Source organism: Mustela lutreola, chromosome 3 (genome assembly GCF_030435805.1).
Source record: "Mustela lutreola isolate mMusLut2 chromosome 3, mMusLut2.pri, whole genome shotgun sequence".
In the NCBI taxonomy this organism is placed as follows: Eukaryota; Metazoa; Chordata; class Mammalia; order Carnivora; family Mustelidae; genus Mustela; species Mustela lutreola.
The window spans coordinates 204828799-204847249 of record NC_081292.1 but is presented as its reverse complement, the minus strand read 5'-3'; the positions used below and the strand labels follow the sequence as shown (position 1 = coordinate 204847249).

Genomic DNA, 18451 nt, shown 5'->3' with positions numbered 1-18451 from the left:
AATTTTAATATTTTCTAAATTATTTGGGAATGGGTCACCTGGGTGGCTCAGTCATTTAAGCTGTTGCCTCTGGCAGCTGCCTTAGGTGTAGGTCCTGATACTGGGGAACTGGGACGGAGCCCCGTGTCAGGCTCCTTGCTTGGCTCCCTGCTTCTCCCTCTCCCTCTGCCTGCTGCTCCCCTTGCTTGTGCTCTCTCTCACGCTTGCTCTCTCTCTCTCTCTCTCTCTGTGAAAGAAATAAAACCTTTAAAAAATAAATTATTTGAGAACCATCAGTATGTAATAGGCCAAAAGCAACTCAGGCTCTCCACCCAACAGTGAAACAAACAACCCTGATTTTGCTCATTCAGCAAATACAAACATTCTTGTGAAAAAAAACTGTCATTCGTACTTCTGAATCAAATACTTTTCCTTACTTATCATCTCATAGAATTCAGGCTAATGTATCTAGTGGGTCACATTTAAGTGTATGTTCAAATGTCAGATAATCACACACTTTCTAGATAGAACAATGTTCAGTGTAGAAGATGGCTAAGACATATAATACAAATCACTAACTGAATAGTTTTACCAGCCCCTGGGCTTTGAGAAATATGTTGAGAGTCTAGTATGCAATTTATGTACTCAAGCTCAAGACAGTTACTAAACTAAATATTAAACCACAATAAAGAACAGCTAATGGAATCAGTGTTGCTTAAAAATGTGAGGAAGAATTCCTTTCCTTTATTTTTTTTTCTTTCTTTCCTCTTTTTCTTCCTTTCTGTTCTGTTCTTTGTTTGTTTGGGTTTTGGTTTTGGTTTGGGCAAGAGGTGTTTTGAGGAAAGTGAAAGAGCTATCCTCAAAGAGTCTCATTTGTAAATTTTTAAATCTCTGTGGACCAGTGATAAAAACGAGGACAGAGTGTTGAATATCCAAATGTAATTATTATCTCAATAATGGAAGAATAACAGATTTACTGATAAAAATTATGTCACATTTAATGTTTTCATAAAGTTTCTTGAATTATACTGAGTTGTCTAATGATTGAATTGCCTGCCTTGGACAATGATGGGTCGTTACCCCTAACTGGGTATGTTCTGATACAGATTCAAGGACCACTTGGCAAATGTGGGTTTAATGACAGTTGGAACAGTGGTGGGACAAGCTAGATTTCACACTGTATTACAAGCTCTGCATTCCTTAATGTTATAATGGTTACCTGAGGATGCTGCTTTTTATACTACATAATGAGCATTTTTTTTAATTGTTAATTTTTTATTTTTTATAAACATATATTTTTATCCCCAGGGGTACAGGTCTGTGAATCACCAGGTTTACACACTTCACAGCACTCACCAAAGCACATACCCTCCCCAATGTCCATAATCCCACCCCCTTCTCCCAAACCCCCTCCCCCCAGCAACCCTCAGTTTGTTTTGTGAGATTAAGACACAATGGAATACTATGCAGCCATCATAATGAGCATTTTTAAAAAAACATATGAAAGTTCTTTTAAGGAACTGGATTTTCATTCCAGATAATTTAGAAACAATAGGTGATGAGTTCACACTTTCAATTCATATTGCTTCTAAAAGATAGGCAGATATAGATTATGAATTTTTCTGTATGATAAAGGAATAAGTATTATTCATACCAGTTACAGAGGTTGAATTTCTGTTATTTCAAACCATAGTTGAGATAAAGTAGCATTTTTTTGATGTAGAAACATAGTGCGGGGTGGGGCTTCTTGGTGGCTCATGGCTTAAAGCCTCTGCCTTTGGCTCAGGTCATGATCTCAGGGTCCTGGGATCAAGCCCGGCATCTGGCTCTCTGCTCAGCAGGGAGCCTGCTTCCCCATCTCTCTCTGTCTGCCTCGCTGACTACTTGTGATCTCTCTCTATTAAACAAATAAATAAAATCTAAAAAAAAAAAAAAAAAGAAAGAAACATAGTGAGGGGCAATTAAAATGAGAAGTCTTAACAGCCTTAAACCTTAGACTTCAGACGTCTGAACTAAAAGAACTTCTAATTTTTTTAATTTAAAAATTAAATAACATTTTGTGGTAATTATCTTGAAATTACTCACAGATTCTTTAAAAAGTTAAAACAGTTACCATTGTGTTCTCAATTACTTTTGTTTATGTAATGCCATTGTGAGACAAGGCTAGCTATCTGATTACTTTCTTTGAGATTTTTGTATTTGTATCTAAGGCCAAAAATCTGATAGGTTACATTTTATTTTCTCTGGAAAACTTTTATTTATTTATTTATTTATTTTTTAAAGATTTTATTTATTTATTCGACAGAGAGAGATCACAAGTAGGCAGAGAGGCAGGCAGAGAGAGAGAGAGGAGGAAGCAGGCTCCTTGCTGAGCACAGAGCCAGATTCAGGACTCGATCCCAGGACCCTGAGATCATGACCTGAGCTGAAGGCAGCGGCTTAACCCACTGAGCCACCCAGGCGCCCCTCTGGAAAACTTTTAAATGCAAGTTCTCAGTTTTCAGGGATTAACATAACTTGGAGTTGCTTTTTTGGATCCATAGTTTAAATTACTTCAAATCAAAAACATTTAATTAAAATGGCTATTTTTTCTTTCTTTTTATTAAAGAAGAACATCAAAATAATGTAATCTACATGCCAAATGCATCAAAACAAATAGTATGGTGTGAAAATAAATGTGATGTTGTCTAGGCATTGTTAATATTTTCAAATTCTGCCTGCATATGTGTTTGTTTTCTCTTAGTATTCATTATCTCTAATTATGGAAATTATCATATTTAGTGGGATATAGCAAATTTATACATTTCACTGGCTAATGTAGATTGGAATATTTATAAATCAATTGAGATATGGAACAACTTCAACAGGACTAATATATGTGTAATTGTTACCTTCAAGGAGAAGAAAGAGAGAAAAGGACTTAAAATATTTGGGGAAATAATGATTGAGCATTTTTCAAATTCGATAAAACACTCAGCAATCCTTTTGATCTTACTTTCTGCAAGCAACATTGTATCCATCTTTTGTTCAGAAAACATGGACTATATATCAAATATATCGTTGTCTAACCTGCTGGGACTATCAGAGAAAATTTAGTACCTAAGTACACTTAAAAAGCAATCTCAGTTATTTCCAACTTTAGGTCTCTCACATTTATAGTGAGGAATATAATTGCTAATGGAAAACAATATAAATAACCTCAGATTTCCACATTGTTTCACTGTGGGGGGTGGTAAGGGAAGGTAAATAAATTTACATAATTCATTTTCATAGCTGGCTACCAGGAAGTGAATAATTGATTCCATGTCTATAGATGCAATGTAAGTTACAAAATATTCACTACCACTAGTCCCTCAGTCCCATAAGAAGAGTGTGTTCCCTTGCCTTATCACCACTAGGCATAAAGATAACACCATCATTCAACTGGATATACTGGAAATGTACAGAATTCTTCATTCAACAACACATGTCTCTCAAATTCAAATGGAATATTCACTAAGACGAACTACATTTTGGCCTATAAAACACACCTTATGAAATTTAGAATAATAGAAATTATACAATGTCTATTCTCAGATCATAAAAAAATAAACTAAAAATCAAAATCAAAAAGATAACTGGAAAATCCAAAAATATGTGATATTAAACAACGTACTTCTAAGAATATATGGGTCAAGAAGAAATCTCAGGAGAAATTGTTAAATATTTGGAAAAAGTTAAAACAATATGAAACAGTATATAATTCATTTTCCTATAAAATAGCAATGAACACACTGGAATTTGAAATTAAAAGCATTAATACCATTCATATATGAAACACCCAAAATGAAACCCTTAGGGAAAATTTTAACAAACTTTGTGTAAGATTTACATGAGGAAATGTACAAAACTGCTGAAAGGGAAAAAAAAAAAACCAGCTAAACAAATGGAGAGATATTCAATGTTCATGGAAAAGAAGACTCCATAGTGACAAGATATCTATTCTCCCCAACTTGATCTATTCAATCAATCCCAATCAAAATCCCAGAAAGTTATTTTGTAGGTGTCAATAAACTGATCTTAAAGTTTATATACAGAGGCCAAATACCCAGAATAGCCAATACTATAGAAGGAGAACAACAAAGTTGGAGGACTGATGCTATTTGATTTCAAAAGACTAACTATAAATGTAGAGAGACCACATGTATTAGTGACAAAATAAATAAACAGATCAATAGAACTAAATAAAGACTCCAAAAATATATCCACATAAATACAGGCAACTGATTTTTGAAATGCAGTGGGACAAAGAGAGTTTTACAAACGTTGCTGAAACAGCTAAATATCCACATTAGAAAAATAGTAATAAAGAAAAACATTTTTTAAAAATGAGAGAACAAGAATTTAGACACAGACCTTCCCAAAATGAATCACAGGCATGAATGTAAAAACATGAACTATAAAATTCCTAGAAGATAATATTGAGGACACAGGTGACCTTGTGTGCTAATGACTATTTACATATCATGCCCAAAGCACAAATGCATGAAAGAAATAACTGATAGGCTAGAGTTCATTCAAATTAAAAACTTCTCCTCTGCTAAAGACAATCTCAAGAGAATAAGGAAAAAAGCCACAGAGGGGGCGAAAATATTTGCAAATTATGATAAAGTACTGTTATCTAAAATATATATATAAAACTCTTAAAATTCACACACACAAAACAAACAAACCAATTTAAAAATGAGCCAAATATTTTAACAGACATTTCATCAGAGAAGTTATACAGATGGTAAATAAGCATATGAAAGATGATCACATTACAACCATCGGGGAAATGCAAATTAAAACAGCTATGATATACTCCTATATAACTACCAGAATGACCAAAATCAGGAATACTGACCACATCAAATGCTGACAAGAATGTGGAACACCAAAAGCTCTCATTCACTGCAGACCATGTAAAATGATACAGCTACTTTGGATATACAGTTTGGCATTTTCTTACAAAACTAAACATACTCTTACTATATGACCCAGCAATGCCTGCCTTTGGTATTTACCCCAAGGAATTATAAATGTGTGTCCACACAAAAACTGGTCCATGAATGTTTAGAACTGTTTTATTCATAACTGCTAAAACTTGGAAGCAAGGATGTTCTTCATCAGGTGAGTGGATAAATAAACTAGTACATCAAAACAATGGAATGTTATTCAGCAGCAGAAGAAATGAACTATAAAGTTATGAAAAGACAGGGAGAAAACTTAAATGCATAATACTAAGTGAAAGAAGTCAATTTGAAAAGGCGATATAGTATACATTTACAATCATATGACATTGTGGATAAGTCAAAACTATAGGGACAATAAAAAGATCTGTGGTTACCAGAGTTTGGAGGTGGGGAAGGATAAATAAGCAGATCACAGAGGATTCTTAGGGCCGTGAAGATACTCTATATAATACCATAATGATGGATACCCGTTATTATACATTTGTGCAAACCCATAGAATATACATCAGCATCAGTGTAGGTTCATGAATTTTAACAAATGTCCTATTCCAGTGAGGGATTTGATAATGGGAGAGGCCACTTTTGTGGAGCAAGAGGTAATAGAAAATCCCTGTTTCTTCCCTCAGTTTTGGCTGTGATTCTAGAACTAAATATAGGGGTTTTTGTTTTGTTTTGTTTTGTTTTGTTTTGTTTTAAATAGGGAACATGTATTTAACAAGCCTGTAGCATTGAATAAGTTTTGTGGCCAAATATTAGAAAAGCAACTTGTTTATATACAGGAAAATAGGAAATAAAAGGCACCAAATGGAATGTCCAGCTTGCAAACACAATTTAGAGGAAGGATGAATAGCCTAAAAATTTCAGAAGTGGCAAATAATCAAATCAGGGCCATTAAGGAAGAACTTTCTAGGAAGATAAAATCAAGATTGTGGCTCTAACTCTTTTCTAAGACCCTGAAGGTGTCTTATGAATCTTCCTAGCCTCTAGAAAAAAGCTACTCGAAAGTTCACTGGCATTATGTCACAGAAGTTGAATGTACACTATCACCTGTAATTAAGTCTAGAGATAAAGAACCGTCTCTTAAATATATACATATGTGTGTGCGTGTGGCTCTGGGACATGGAACTCACCCCGGCGATGCACTCTCACACTCCTGGGTTTTGTCGCAAGAAGGCAACTTGGGAGCTTTTGTTCCAAGGAAAATAAGAGACGTGGGGAGAAAATCCAAATTTCTCTGCAGTGTAGAGCCAAGTCCCACTATGCCCAATTAGATTAAGTGACTCCAATCTAATTTAAAGATAGGTGAGCAAAAAATAAATGTTTGCTGTTGTAAAGCAATGAATTGCAAGTCTGTGTGTAAGCGGTGATGATAATCTACCAATCCCTTCCTGACCTAAGAACTCCAAAATTTTATTAAATATCTGTAATATGCCAAGTTTTATGTTAGATAATGTGGACATAAAACTGTGTGAAAAAACTCCTCTTGCCTGTGAGAAGATGTTAATCAAGTTACTAATGAAATCAAGTTAATCTAACATTCATTATTATAGTGGACCATTTGATAGGGAAATGACCAAGAATTAGAATCCTTGACACAGGTCATTTTCTTCTCAAACTAGTCAGTGTCTGAAGGTATTTGTCTCAGTGAGTCTTTCCGTAGGTCTCTGATTTAGCAACCCCTCTCTGAACTGAATGATCTTTGGAATGTTAAGAACTTACATCTGATTATAGTCAAATCTTGATGGACTAGTAGATATTACACAAATGAAAATGATTTTTGCATAGCTGAGCTCTCGTGCATGACGAGCAAATTTGTAATTTACTACTGGTGTGAGGAGGATCTTACTTCTAAGTACTTGACCGGGCATGATCTCAGTGTTCTTTTGGGGCTCGTTAATATAATTTCCTAAATAAAAATACAGAAATAAAAGTAAAAAGAGTGAAGAGTAACTAAATTTATAGATGCTGATGATTGTAATCCTGTTTAATTGTTTCTTTGTTTAGTGCCCTTTGTATGGGTTTTTGGGGTCTCAAAATGATTTCTTTAAGATTTTATTTATTTATTTATTTGACAGAGAGAGAGAGAGAGCGAGCAAGTGCACAAGCAAAAGAAGAGGAAGCAACAGGCAGAGGGAGAGGGAGAAGGCTAAGCAGAGAGGCTTAGCTCCCTGCTAAGCAGAGAGCCCCATGCAGGGCTCAATTCCAGGAGATCATGACCGGAGCCAATGGCAGCCACTTAACCTGAGCCACCCAGGCGTCCCTCAAAATGATTTTTTAGTAGCATAAATCCTAAAAGGAAATAGAAAAATAAACAAAAGTAATATATTTCCTATGGCAATAATGACAAAAGGTAATAGATTTTGAAATGAGTAGTTATTGTATAATAAATGCATTAAGAATGTATATAGAAGGGGCACCCAGGTGGCTCCTTTGGTTAAGTGTTGGCCTTCAGCTCAGGTCCTGATCCCAGGGTCCTGGGATTACGCCCCACTTCCCACTCCCTAGTCAGCATGGAGCCTGCTTCTTCTTCTCCCTCTGCCTGTGCTCTCTGGCTCTCTCTGTCAAATAAATAAAATCTTTACAAAAACAAAGAATTATATATAAAAGTTTTATTGCGTTTTTGTCTTCAATAATATATATTATCTATTGCACAAATAGTATATATCATATATATAATCTATATCACTCTTTCAATAAATAATTTTATGTAGTGATTCAAATGTAAAATTCAAATGTCCTTCCATTTCAAAGCTTTTGTATTTCTTCTCAGACTTATTTTCTTTAGTGTCTTTGTCCAGCTTTCACTAGCAGTTTCTGCCATTAGATGGCTGAATATATCTCCTGACTATAAGCCTAAAATAATTTTAGGGAGTTATGATGGGGCTTGTAAGTTGGAGATTCTTCACTTTTTAAACAGTTTAAGAAAAGGAAAACCATAGTTTATATCCTATTTTAGATTTAAAAATTGTATAAGAAAATATTTATGCATAATGTTTAATGTATTAAATCATATGGGTAGCCCTAAAACTTAAGTGAACATGAGAATTTCTCATTTAACAACTACCTCAACCTGTTTTAAATGGTTTCCTTTTGCAGACAGGATAATCGACATACTAATACATCAGTGTCATTTGTACAATTAATGCAATCTCAAGTTTCTAATATATTACTCATCTTCATTATTTGTCATGCATTATATAGATTTACTAGTTGTCTTTTCATTACTAATTTTGCATTATATCCTTAGCCACAAATATGAAAATATTTCATACTTTTTCATATTTAACATTAAATTATAAATCATTAAGTAAAGTCCACATTGAAACTCCTAAATTTCCATATATCAATTAAGAATTATAAATATAATATTTCAAAGAAGACAATGTCAATTTTTAAAAGTAAGATAATCTTGGGGGAGTTGCGAAATCCATAGAAAATATGAAAAAATATGAAATAAAATTTCTCAAGACTTTACAAATTACATTAATTAATGTTCTAATCTCTTGAGTGGACAGTTTGTTTGATAACTGGATTCAAGTTGCTGATACCTTTATTGATTAATTTCATCTTGTCAAAATACATAGGTCCTGAAGCTATCAAAGTTTTCATATTGGTTATTCTGAATTACTAACCAAAAACAGCTACAGGATAAAATGTTTAAACCAAAATCAATATTGAGTTGCCTGTTGTTGATAAATAATTCTTTGCTGACCTAAGGTGTTATGAATGATTTTTTTTCCCCTGTTTGGTAAAGAAAGCACAGGGACCACGGATACTCACTGTCAAATGCTCCCTGGCTGCTGGAGGTCAACAGAAAAATGAAGGTAGTCAAAGACATGCCACCAGCGTATGTGCTGGACTAGCAAGATTCCAGATTTAGGTTATGTTTATGTGACATTTATCTAATAAGGAAGGCCAAGCAGAATGATAAATGCTTTTCACTGTGTCTGTGCAGAAATGGGTTTATAAACAAGCACCTGCCATAAATCACAAAAACAGCTTTGTCCAAAGTAACTAGAGACTAAATGCATCTTTATAATTACCTGAAGCATCCTGTATCCTGCTTTCATACTTTCCACTGTGCTCTTAGATCAACTAGCTTATCCTGCTTCAAACATGAATTACTCTGCTTTCCATTCCATTTAAAATGTGGGGTTAGGGACAGAATGCTTTTAGGGTAACTCCCTGACCATTTCATTAGCATTCACAGTATATCTAGATATAAGGGTCAGACACCCAATAATAAAATGCCACAGAGGAACCTACCATCTTTTTACAAAATTTTGTTCTTCCTTCTCCACCAAATAACAGTCTTTCCTTTGATTCTGCATTTGATCTTTTCATCATGTTTATCCTAAGATAATGGCTTTCATATTTGAAAAGAGAACCATTCAAAAAAAAATAATGTTTTATTCAAGAGTGACAAAAAGATTTTTTTTTTGGAAGTTTTAACTATGTTAAGCTATATATGAAAGAATAAAACAAATGAATACTTAATAATGAAAATGACACCAAAAGGGTCAAGATGTTTCTTTGGGAAAGTGTGTTCTGTTGAAAAGTATTATATCGAGTCCAGGCAATTTTTCACTCCATAGTATTATCAACCATCAAGAAGTGGCCAGAGTGCAAGAAAATACTCAGTTCACCATAGATATTCACAGCATAAAGAATAAAAAATTAGAGAGGACAATAGCCTGAACATAAAAGCAGATTGAATTTGACTTCCTTTAAAAATGTATTTGTGTTTTCTCCTGTGGTTACAATACTTAATTGATGCCCAATTGCTCTAATGGTGTTCCTTCATATTGGTTTACAAAAGAGCTTTGCAGTAATCATAGAATAGAAAGTACAGAGCTACACAATAAATGTCTTAGCACTGGGGTCAGCCCATTTAATTTCCCTTTCAAATCCAATTGTTCACCTGCTGTGCTTATTAAATACAAGCATACTGTCTGTATTTGAATGCACGGTCTGTGTCATTTTGGCACTGTCTACCAACTGACTTTGCCATTTCTAATGAGAGCTGCCTCTGTCAGAGCAAATCCTCAGAATTTAAATTAGGTATACTTTTCTACATGCATTTTTTACTTACTTAAATTACCATATAACTGATTTATAATCATGGCATTGCTACTGGCTAATCAACTTATTATTTTTATGGTAGCCTGAGGAATAACATACATTGCCAAAGGGAACATTTTAAATTAGTCAGGTTAGTGAGTTATGTGAGTTGCCGGGTTATTATGAATAATTAGGGTTGCTTTTGGATTTCAATAGATTTAATGTTTGGATGTTCAGATATTTGTTGATAGATGCAAATAATTAACATATAAAAACAGAACTGTGTAAAAATTCTATGCAGGTCAGAATCAACAGAGATAATCATTAAAAGTCTCTGGAGATCAATAAAAATTCTTACATCAAATTCAGAAATATTTATTTAGCAAAACTCCTGAAACTTGATAAAAACAGAGGAAAACTATAGCATTCACACTAGAGGTTGCACACAATCCCTCTGCCTCAGCCTTGTAACACTGTTCCAGAGGCCTCAGGTAAGTGATGACTCCTTCCTCCCCAGCTCCCTGAAGTGGAAGAGACATTCTGATGGACTCATCAGTCATTGAACAGGGGCATATTCTGTCTTCCACAGTTACAGGGGAAGGAATATCATCTTCAACAAATGACTCAGGGATCCAGGAATATCCACACGCAAACAAGCATACAAACAACCAACAAGCAAAAGACTGGGTCCCTCTTTCATACCACACACAATAATCAGCTCCTAATGGATCCTAGATCAAAAGCTAAAACTATAAAACCCTTAGGAGAAGAGATGGAAATAAGTCTTTGTAACTCGAGGTTAGGCAATGGTTTCTGAGATACAATACCAAAAGCACAAAGGATTAAAAAACAAAACAAAAAAAGACATAGTTAAATTAGACTTCCCCAACATTTCTAAAATGTGCTGGAAATAATATAATCAAGAAAGTAAAATTGCAAAACACAGAATATAAGAAAACATTACCAAATTTCATATATATCTATAAATATATACATAGTTTCTATATATTTTATACAATTCAGTATGTAATAACTAATGATGTACAACTTTTCATGTGTTTATTGGACATTTTTATATTTACAAATTTATAATTCAGTATGTACTGAATTGTATAGAGGATATAGAAAAAAAAACCTCCTATAATTCCAAAATAAAAGGACATATAAGTCAATTAATAAATATGCAAAGGATGCAAATAAACATTTCTCAGAGAAACTATACAAATGTCCAATAACCACATGAAAAGTTGCATGTCACTAGTTATTAAGAAATTCATATCAAAACCACAATGAAATAACAAGTCACACTCACTAAGATTTTCTGATGAGATAGATGGTAACAAACATTGGTGTTATAGATGAATATTTCCCTACCAAATGACCAAATTCACATATTGGAGCCCTAACTGGGAGTGTCTCAAACTGTGAATTATTTGGCGATAGGGCCTTTAAAAGTTTAAATTAAAATGTGGCTGTTAGGGTGGCCCCTAATCCAAAATGACTGCTTTTCTTATAAATAAGTTAGGTTATAGAGAGCACAGAGTGAAATCACAGAAGCATGTGTGTAGAAAGGGACAGCCACGTGATGAGGAGCCAAGAAGGTGGCCATGAGCAGGTGAAGAAGACGGGCCTCAGAAGAAACCAACTGTGCAGGACACCACGGTCTGGACAGCTTCAAGACGGTGAGAAACTTAACTTTGGCTGCTTAACCCATCCAGTCTATGGCACATTTTGTTAATGTGAACCTTGACAAAGTATTATAATTAGCAAGGGCATAGAGAACTCTCTTCTACTGCTGGAGTGAATGTAGTTATGGAAAAGTTAGTTTGAAAAGCATCCTAGAATTCTTCAAATCATTAAGTATGTATTATCATCTGATCCCAATTCCACTGCTAGATATATGCCCCAAAGAAGTGAAAACATATGTCCACATACAAACATGTATACTGATGATCCTAATAATTTTGTTCATAATAGTCGAAAGTAGAAATGACCAAAGTATTCATCGATTGATGAGTGAGAAAACAAAATATGGTACATTTATATTATGGAAAATTATTTAGAATAAAATAAATGAAGTACTGACACATTCAATGACATGGATGAATCTTGAAAAACATTATAATAAATGGAAGAAGCCACTGATAAAATAGCACATGTAGTATACATTTTTATATAATTTCTAGAATAGGGTAATCTATAGTGACAATTACCAATTGAGTAGAGATAAAATAAATGGTGGCTGAGAATGAAAAATGAATGTGAATAGACCGGATTTTTTTTTGAGGGGAATGTGATGAGTATATTCTAAAATTAAATGGTGATTTTTGTAAAATTCTGTGAATTAGCACACACACGTACACACACAACATTGAATAGGATACTTTAAAAGGGAAACTTGTATGTTACCAGAAGTCTATCTCAATAAAGTAGTTAAAAGTACAAGAATATTTGTTAAAGTTTGGTTCAAAAGTTTAAAAAGGCAATAACCTTCCACTCATGTTTCAGATATTGCCATAACTTTATTTTCTCCGAATCAGTGAAAAATTATTGGTGTAAGAGGGGGAAAAAAAAAAAAAAAGAAAAAAAGAAACACAAAAAAAACCTAGAGAGCTGAGTCCATTACTTGAGACTAAGAAGCTAAGCTTTTAATTACCTTATGATTATGAAAAGAAAATGCATGCCATGGCCTGCAAAGCTAACGGAGAAAAGTAAACATTCCTCAGTTTGGTTTGAGATCATATGGCTATACCATAGTTGTAAAGCTGCACTGTCGCACAGGACTGAAATTCTTGTTCAAATCATGTTAATCCTTGGTAAGATTAAAAAGATTTTGGAGTCCTATGATCTTAGCCAGTTTGTCATGCAGAGCAAATTTAAATCTTCTTTGGAGTGAGATTTCACCATTCAGAACATTAAATTGGATGTGATTTGTTATATAGAGTGAACTGATTTAAAAAAAAAAAAAAAAAGGCACACACAGGACAAACAGTTGAAAGACATCCAGACATTGTAGTTATTAAACAGGGACTTTGAAATAATTATCCTCCACATATTCACTTAACTAAAAGACAAAATAAACCCTCTTAGACAAAATAAACACTCTTAGCATGAAAGTGGTACACCATAAAATAAGAAAAATAATTAAATTGTAGAAGTCATGTGTTAAACTCAGTGGATGACTTTAACAGTATTTTAGTTACAGCTTATGAGAAAATTAGTGATCTGGATGATAGTAAAAGAAAATGGGCAGAGAAAAAAATGGTATAGAAAAGATCATAAAAAATCCTTTACAGGGGACGCCTGGGTGGCTCAGTTGGTTGGACGACTGCCTTCGGCTCAGGTCATTATCCTGGAGTCCCAGGATCGAGTCCCGCATCGGGCTCCCAGCTCCATGGGGAGTCTGCTTCTCCCTCTGACCTTCTCCTCGCTCATGCTCTCTCTCACTGTCTCTCTCTCAAATAAATAAATAAAATCTTAAAAAAAAAAATCCTTTGCAATATGGTTAAACATCACAATATACATTTATGTAGATTTCCAGGAGTACAAGAAAAAATAATGGAGGGAATGGACAGAGAATATAAGGAGATAATGGCTACAGGTTTTACAAAGTAAATAAGTCATTAAACTACAAATTTAAAAATACTTGGAACTCTAAAGTTTATAAGGAGCTCCTAGAGGAGAATATATATATATATATATAATCATGACAGATGACTTGTCAATAGAAACAATCAAGTCTAGGGGAAAAAATAGCATGTTTTATCCAACAACAAATGTAATTGCCAGCGTAGGAAAAAAGGACTTTTTCTGGCAAACAAAACTAAATTAATTTATCCCCATTAGAACCAAATTAAGTAAAATACTAAAAAGTCATCTTGGATAGAGGAAAAGATACCAGAAGAAAGCAAGATAATTAAGAAAATAATCGGAATGGAAAGGCAAAATGTGTGAGAAATTTAAACGTATATTAATTATATATAGCATAATCATACCTTTCGATGGAGAGTTGAAATAATGTGTGATTTGTACATAAACCAGAGTAGTATAAATAGAATTATGTGTTCTAAGGTATTTCACCCTATGGGAATTTGTGAAAGAGTTATTTACATTAGTTAGAATACAGTATATAAATTACTCTGTATCTAAAAATAGCAAGAGTAGGTATAAATACAAGAAGTGAACACACACACACATTAAGAAGGAAGATTTAAATAGAAAAGAACAAATAAATCAAATGAAGGGGAAAATAGAGCTAAGGAAAAAGTTGTGGGGATTTACGAAAAGCAAATACTAATATGAAAGACTGAAGTTCAAATATATGTTATATAACAAGATTAGATGCTCCAAATGGAAAATGAAGACTTTCAGACTGACTTAAAAATAAGGTTATATATAAACAAAGGCTAAATGTAATATACTGAGAAATGTTCATATGTATAGGAAGATTTAAGATAAATTTTGGTCCAAAAAAGGAGTATTTCAAAACTGTAAAGGAATCAGCCCACCAGAAATATATAATAATTCTAAATATTGTACATATAATAGTCTAATTCACATGAAGCAAAAGTTAAAGAGACAATCATAAGGCAAGATTTATATAACAAGATATATGTGTGTGTGTGTATACATACATAAAATGATGCATTCAAAATTTAAAGAACCTATATTTTTTATTCATATAAAACATACAAAATGACTATATGCTGGGCCACAGAGCATGTTTCACCAACTTCAGGTGATTATAAAAGTATTATTTTTCTCACCACGTAATTAACATTCATAGCGTAGAAGATAACTAAAACCCCCTGAATATGTAGAAACAATAATCCTTGGTGCTTCTAGAAGACAAAAAAAGACAATAACTTCAAGAATTTTGTATAGACAAAGATTACTTACACAGGAAACAAAAAATACTGAACAAACGGAAAAATGATTTAATTAAAGAGCATCTAAGAAATTATCTTCTTAAAAACAAACCAATAAGAAATAATGATCATTAGAATCATAGCTGTAATGGATTAAAATACTTCAAATGTATTTTAAAAATCTCTGACATTAAACATACTAATTAGACATTGGAGAATATTACTGAATTATTGAACTAGATCAATATTTTGAAAACAAGAAAATGAGTTAAATATTTTTGGATTTTTTATATGAAAAATAGTACTGTGTAATGAAAAAGTAAATGATAGTAAGTATCTCTTTATAAAATAATTTCAGCTAATAAATGAAGTCATGGGAGAATGAGAAAATCAACTTTTTTGATCCCTAATAGAATAATGGACCTATGCATTGGCCATCAAAAATCATTATGATAATAAAAAGAGAGATAATCATACACTGTACTAAGAACAGCTTAACCTGTACAGTATTTGATATGTCATGTTTTTCTTTTGATATGTCAAATTTTGATATAGTCATATTTTATAATGTTCAAAGTACCATTATTTGCAGTCAACTGAAAGCAATTCAGATATTTATCAACAGTAGAAGGAATATACATATTTTACTATATTCATATAATAGTATCATTCAAAAATATACATAAGCCACAGTTAATGATAATAAGTAATAAAAATAAACTACAAAATAATACATATGTGTGATTCCATTCATATAAATAATCCACAGGTTGGTTGTTACCTTAGTGGTGAAGTGGAGGACAGTGATTGGGTCAGCTGTAGGAGTAAAATGGATTACTCCATCTTGAAATAATCTGCAGTTTATTCTCAAATTATACAATTTTCCTATGTATTTTATGCTTCAAAAATTGCAAAATGATTAATTTCCCTTATTATATTAATTTTCATTCATGCATATTAGCTACTTTGGTTTTGAATTTACAAAATCCTACTTGCATTTCATTCTTTTTATTTTAGCATATCTAATTCCTTTCATTAACAGAATTTAACTTCATATGTAATCCATTTGAAAATAACTTGAAGGATTGTTGAAATTACTTAATATCATATTCTCTGTTATACTTTTTATATTTTTATAGGATTTAAAGTCACTTCACCATTTTAAAAATGGAAAATGATAAATAACTTGGCATTTTTTTCAGAGCCTTGACATGATTTTAAATGAAGTTACCAACATGCAACTGATTGAGATTTTTTTTTTTAGTAAGTGTTTACTTCTATCTGGTTTTAAAGATACATCAATGAAACCTCAACCCAAAATAATTATATTTACCCACATATGGTATATATTGGATATGCTATAATTATCTGTATTATGTATTTATCTTAATACATTATAGGGGCACCTGGGTGTCTCAGTGGGTTAAGCCTCTGCCTTCGGCTCAGGTCATGATCCCAGGGTCCTGGGATCGAGCCCCACATCGGGTTCTCTGCTCTGCAGGGAGCCTGCTTCCTCCTCTCTCTCTGCCTGCCTCTCTGCCTACTTGTGATCTCTATCAGATAAATAAAGAAAAAATCTTTAAAAAAAATAATAATCATTATAATTTATTTTTAGACCATTTCAATTCTCTACAGCTGTTCTAATAATTATATTTAATAGCCATCATAGAACTAATTTTTCAAGAGTAAGGGTATGATAATGAGAGCAGTAGTGTTCTTGGTCTGTGTTTTCATTTAATTTTGTATTAAAATTAGTGCCAGGATTTGAGAAAACTGAATATCTTTTTGCTGTAGTTTTAAGTTATGATGTAATAAATAGTTTTATTTAGACTTAAACAACTCTTTGGATGTCTGTGATTAGTCCTACTGTCATAGAACCTTATAATATTAATTATAACAAATACTGATAATAGTATCAGTATTAAATATTAATATTAAATATTCCTTAGTTTTCACCAGGCAGAGTTGTAACATTTCCCTATTATCTCATCTTCATTGCCACCTCACAACTATTGTGTTCATCTTACAAATGAGGAAACTGAGGTACGCAGAAATTAGTCATAACCCTATGACACACATTTACTCAGTCTAAGTGAGATTCTGATTACAAAGTCCCAGTGCAGAATAATCTCTCCTCAATGTTTAAATATTAGAAACACTGGACATTTAGAAATTGCATTAAAATCCAGTGTAAGACCTGGTAGAAAGAGTAATCCCCTCCTCCTCGCGTTAAAATCCAGTGTAAGATCTGGTAGAAAGAGTAATCCCCCCCTCCTCTCTTTCATTTTCAACCTTCCAGCTTCTCGATGGAGACTATAACTTTCATTGTAGCCTTAACAATCATAAAAACTGTGGCTTTTGTAAAATAAATCGATTTCCATGAGGCATGTGAAAAGTTAAAAGGTGGTTTATATGTTCCAAATGAAATGCCCAAGTGTGTTTGACACACTGACTTTAGTATGCATGAGTCACAGGCTCAGAACTGGGGAGGAGAACGTTTAGATTCAAGGATCTATGACTGAATTTAGCAGTACAAAATGTGGTGCAGGAGTGATCTCCCATGCCTACTGAATTTCTGATTGTTCCCCTCTCCTGTTATCTGGTACTTGCTTGATCTAACCTCTTCAGTGACTACGTCCTTTAGATTTTCAACATATCTGTGGGAGGGGCAGGCTTTTAATCTGTTAGAATTCTGAAGACAGCATATAATATATAGTACAAGGAAATTGCACTTTTTCTCAAATGAAAATAGTCTCCTTATCTCCTGGGATGTGTCTTATTACTAAGATTAATGGAAGTAGTCAATTTTAAATCTAAATTAAAAAGAAATAGTGAAATGGATATTAACATACACAGACTAAAGATAGATATGATGGAGACCATATTCAAGCACTGCTTCAGCTTGGGTTCAGAGCACAGGTAAATTACAGGACGCCTCCACCGCATCTGTTGTAGTCCTGCCTCCACCACATCTGTTGTAGTCCAGTCTCAAGGAAGCAGAAGTAAAAGAAGTAGGCACTGAGGCACGGAAAGCAGGAGAGCAGATATGATGGAGAGTACATGACTGTTCCTGCTGTACGTACAGATGATCGTTCAGTCTTGGGGGACTGGATAAAGATATTCTAGGAACTGCTGTGAAGTCCATTTGGAGGTAAAAAGGGAGAAAATCCACCAGTGTCCTACCTTTCCTTGCCTCTTGTGGGTTCAAATCTGCCCTATGGACATTCATTCCCCAAACTTTTAGATTGCATCGTGTTGAGTCTCTGGGTAGCAGCCAGGGAAGTTAATCAATGGCTCCACTGCAGTGAGAAAAACACCCCAAAGCCACAAAGCAAGTGGCATGTGTGCGTCTGTGGTGGTGATGACTGATTACCATGTACTAGGAGACAGCCCTCCAGGAATACCGGGGTGGGAAAAGGAATGCCACCTATTTCTCTACAGGCCTCCTAGGAAACAGTCAACAGTTTTTATCTTGAGTGCCGTGTAGAGCCAAGAGGCCCCAGAACCAAGTGAAAGATGTCCCCACACCTAATGCTGGTGGCACACTTC

General features: G+C 33.6%; 1 long non-coding RNA gene across 2 annotated transcripts in view; it reads right to left on the bottom strand.

Annotated features, from left to right (window-relative positions):
• The window catches only part of LOC131827641 (uncharacterized), a 90272-nt gene that overhangs the window by 18527 nt on the left and 53294 nt on the right, over positions 1–18451 (bottom strand). The gene's annotated exons all lie outside the window — the stretch shown is intronic.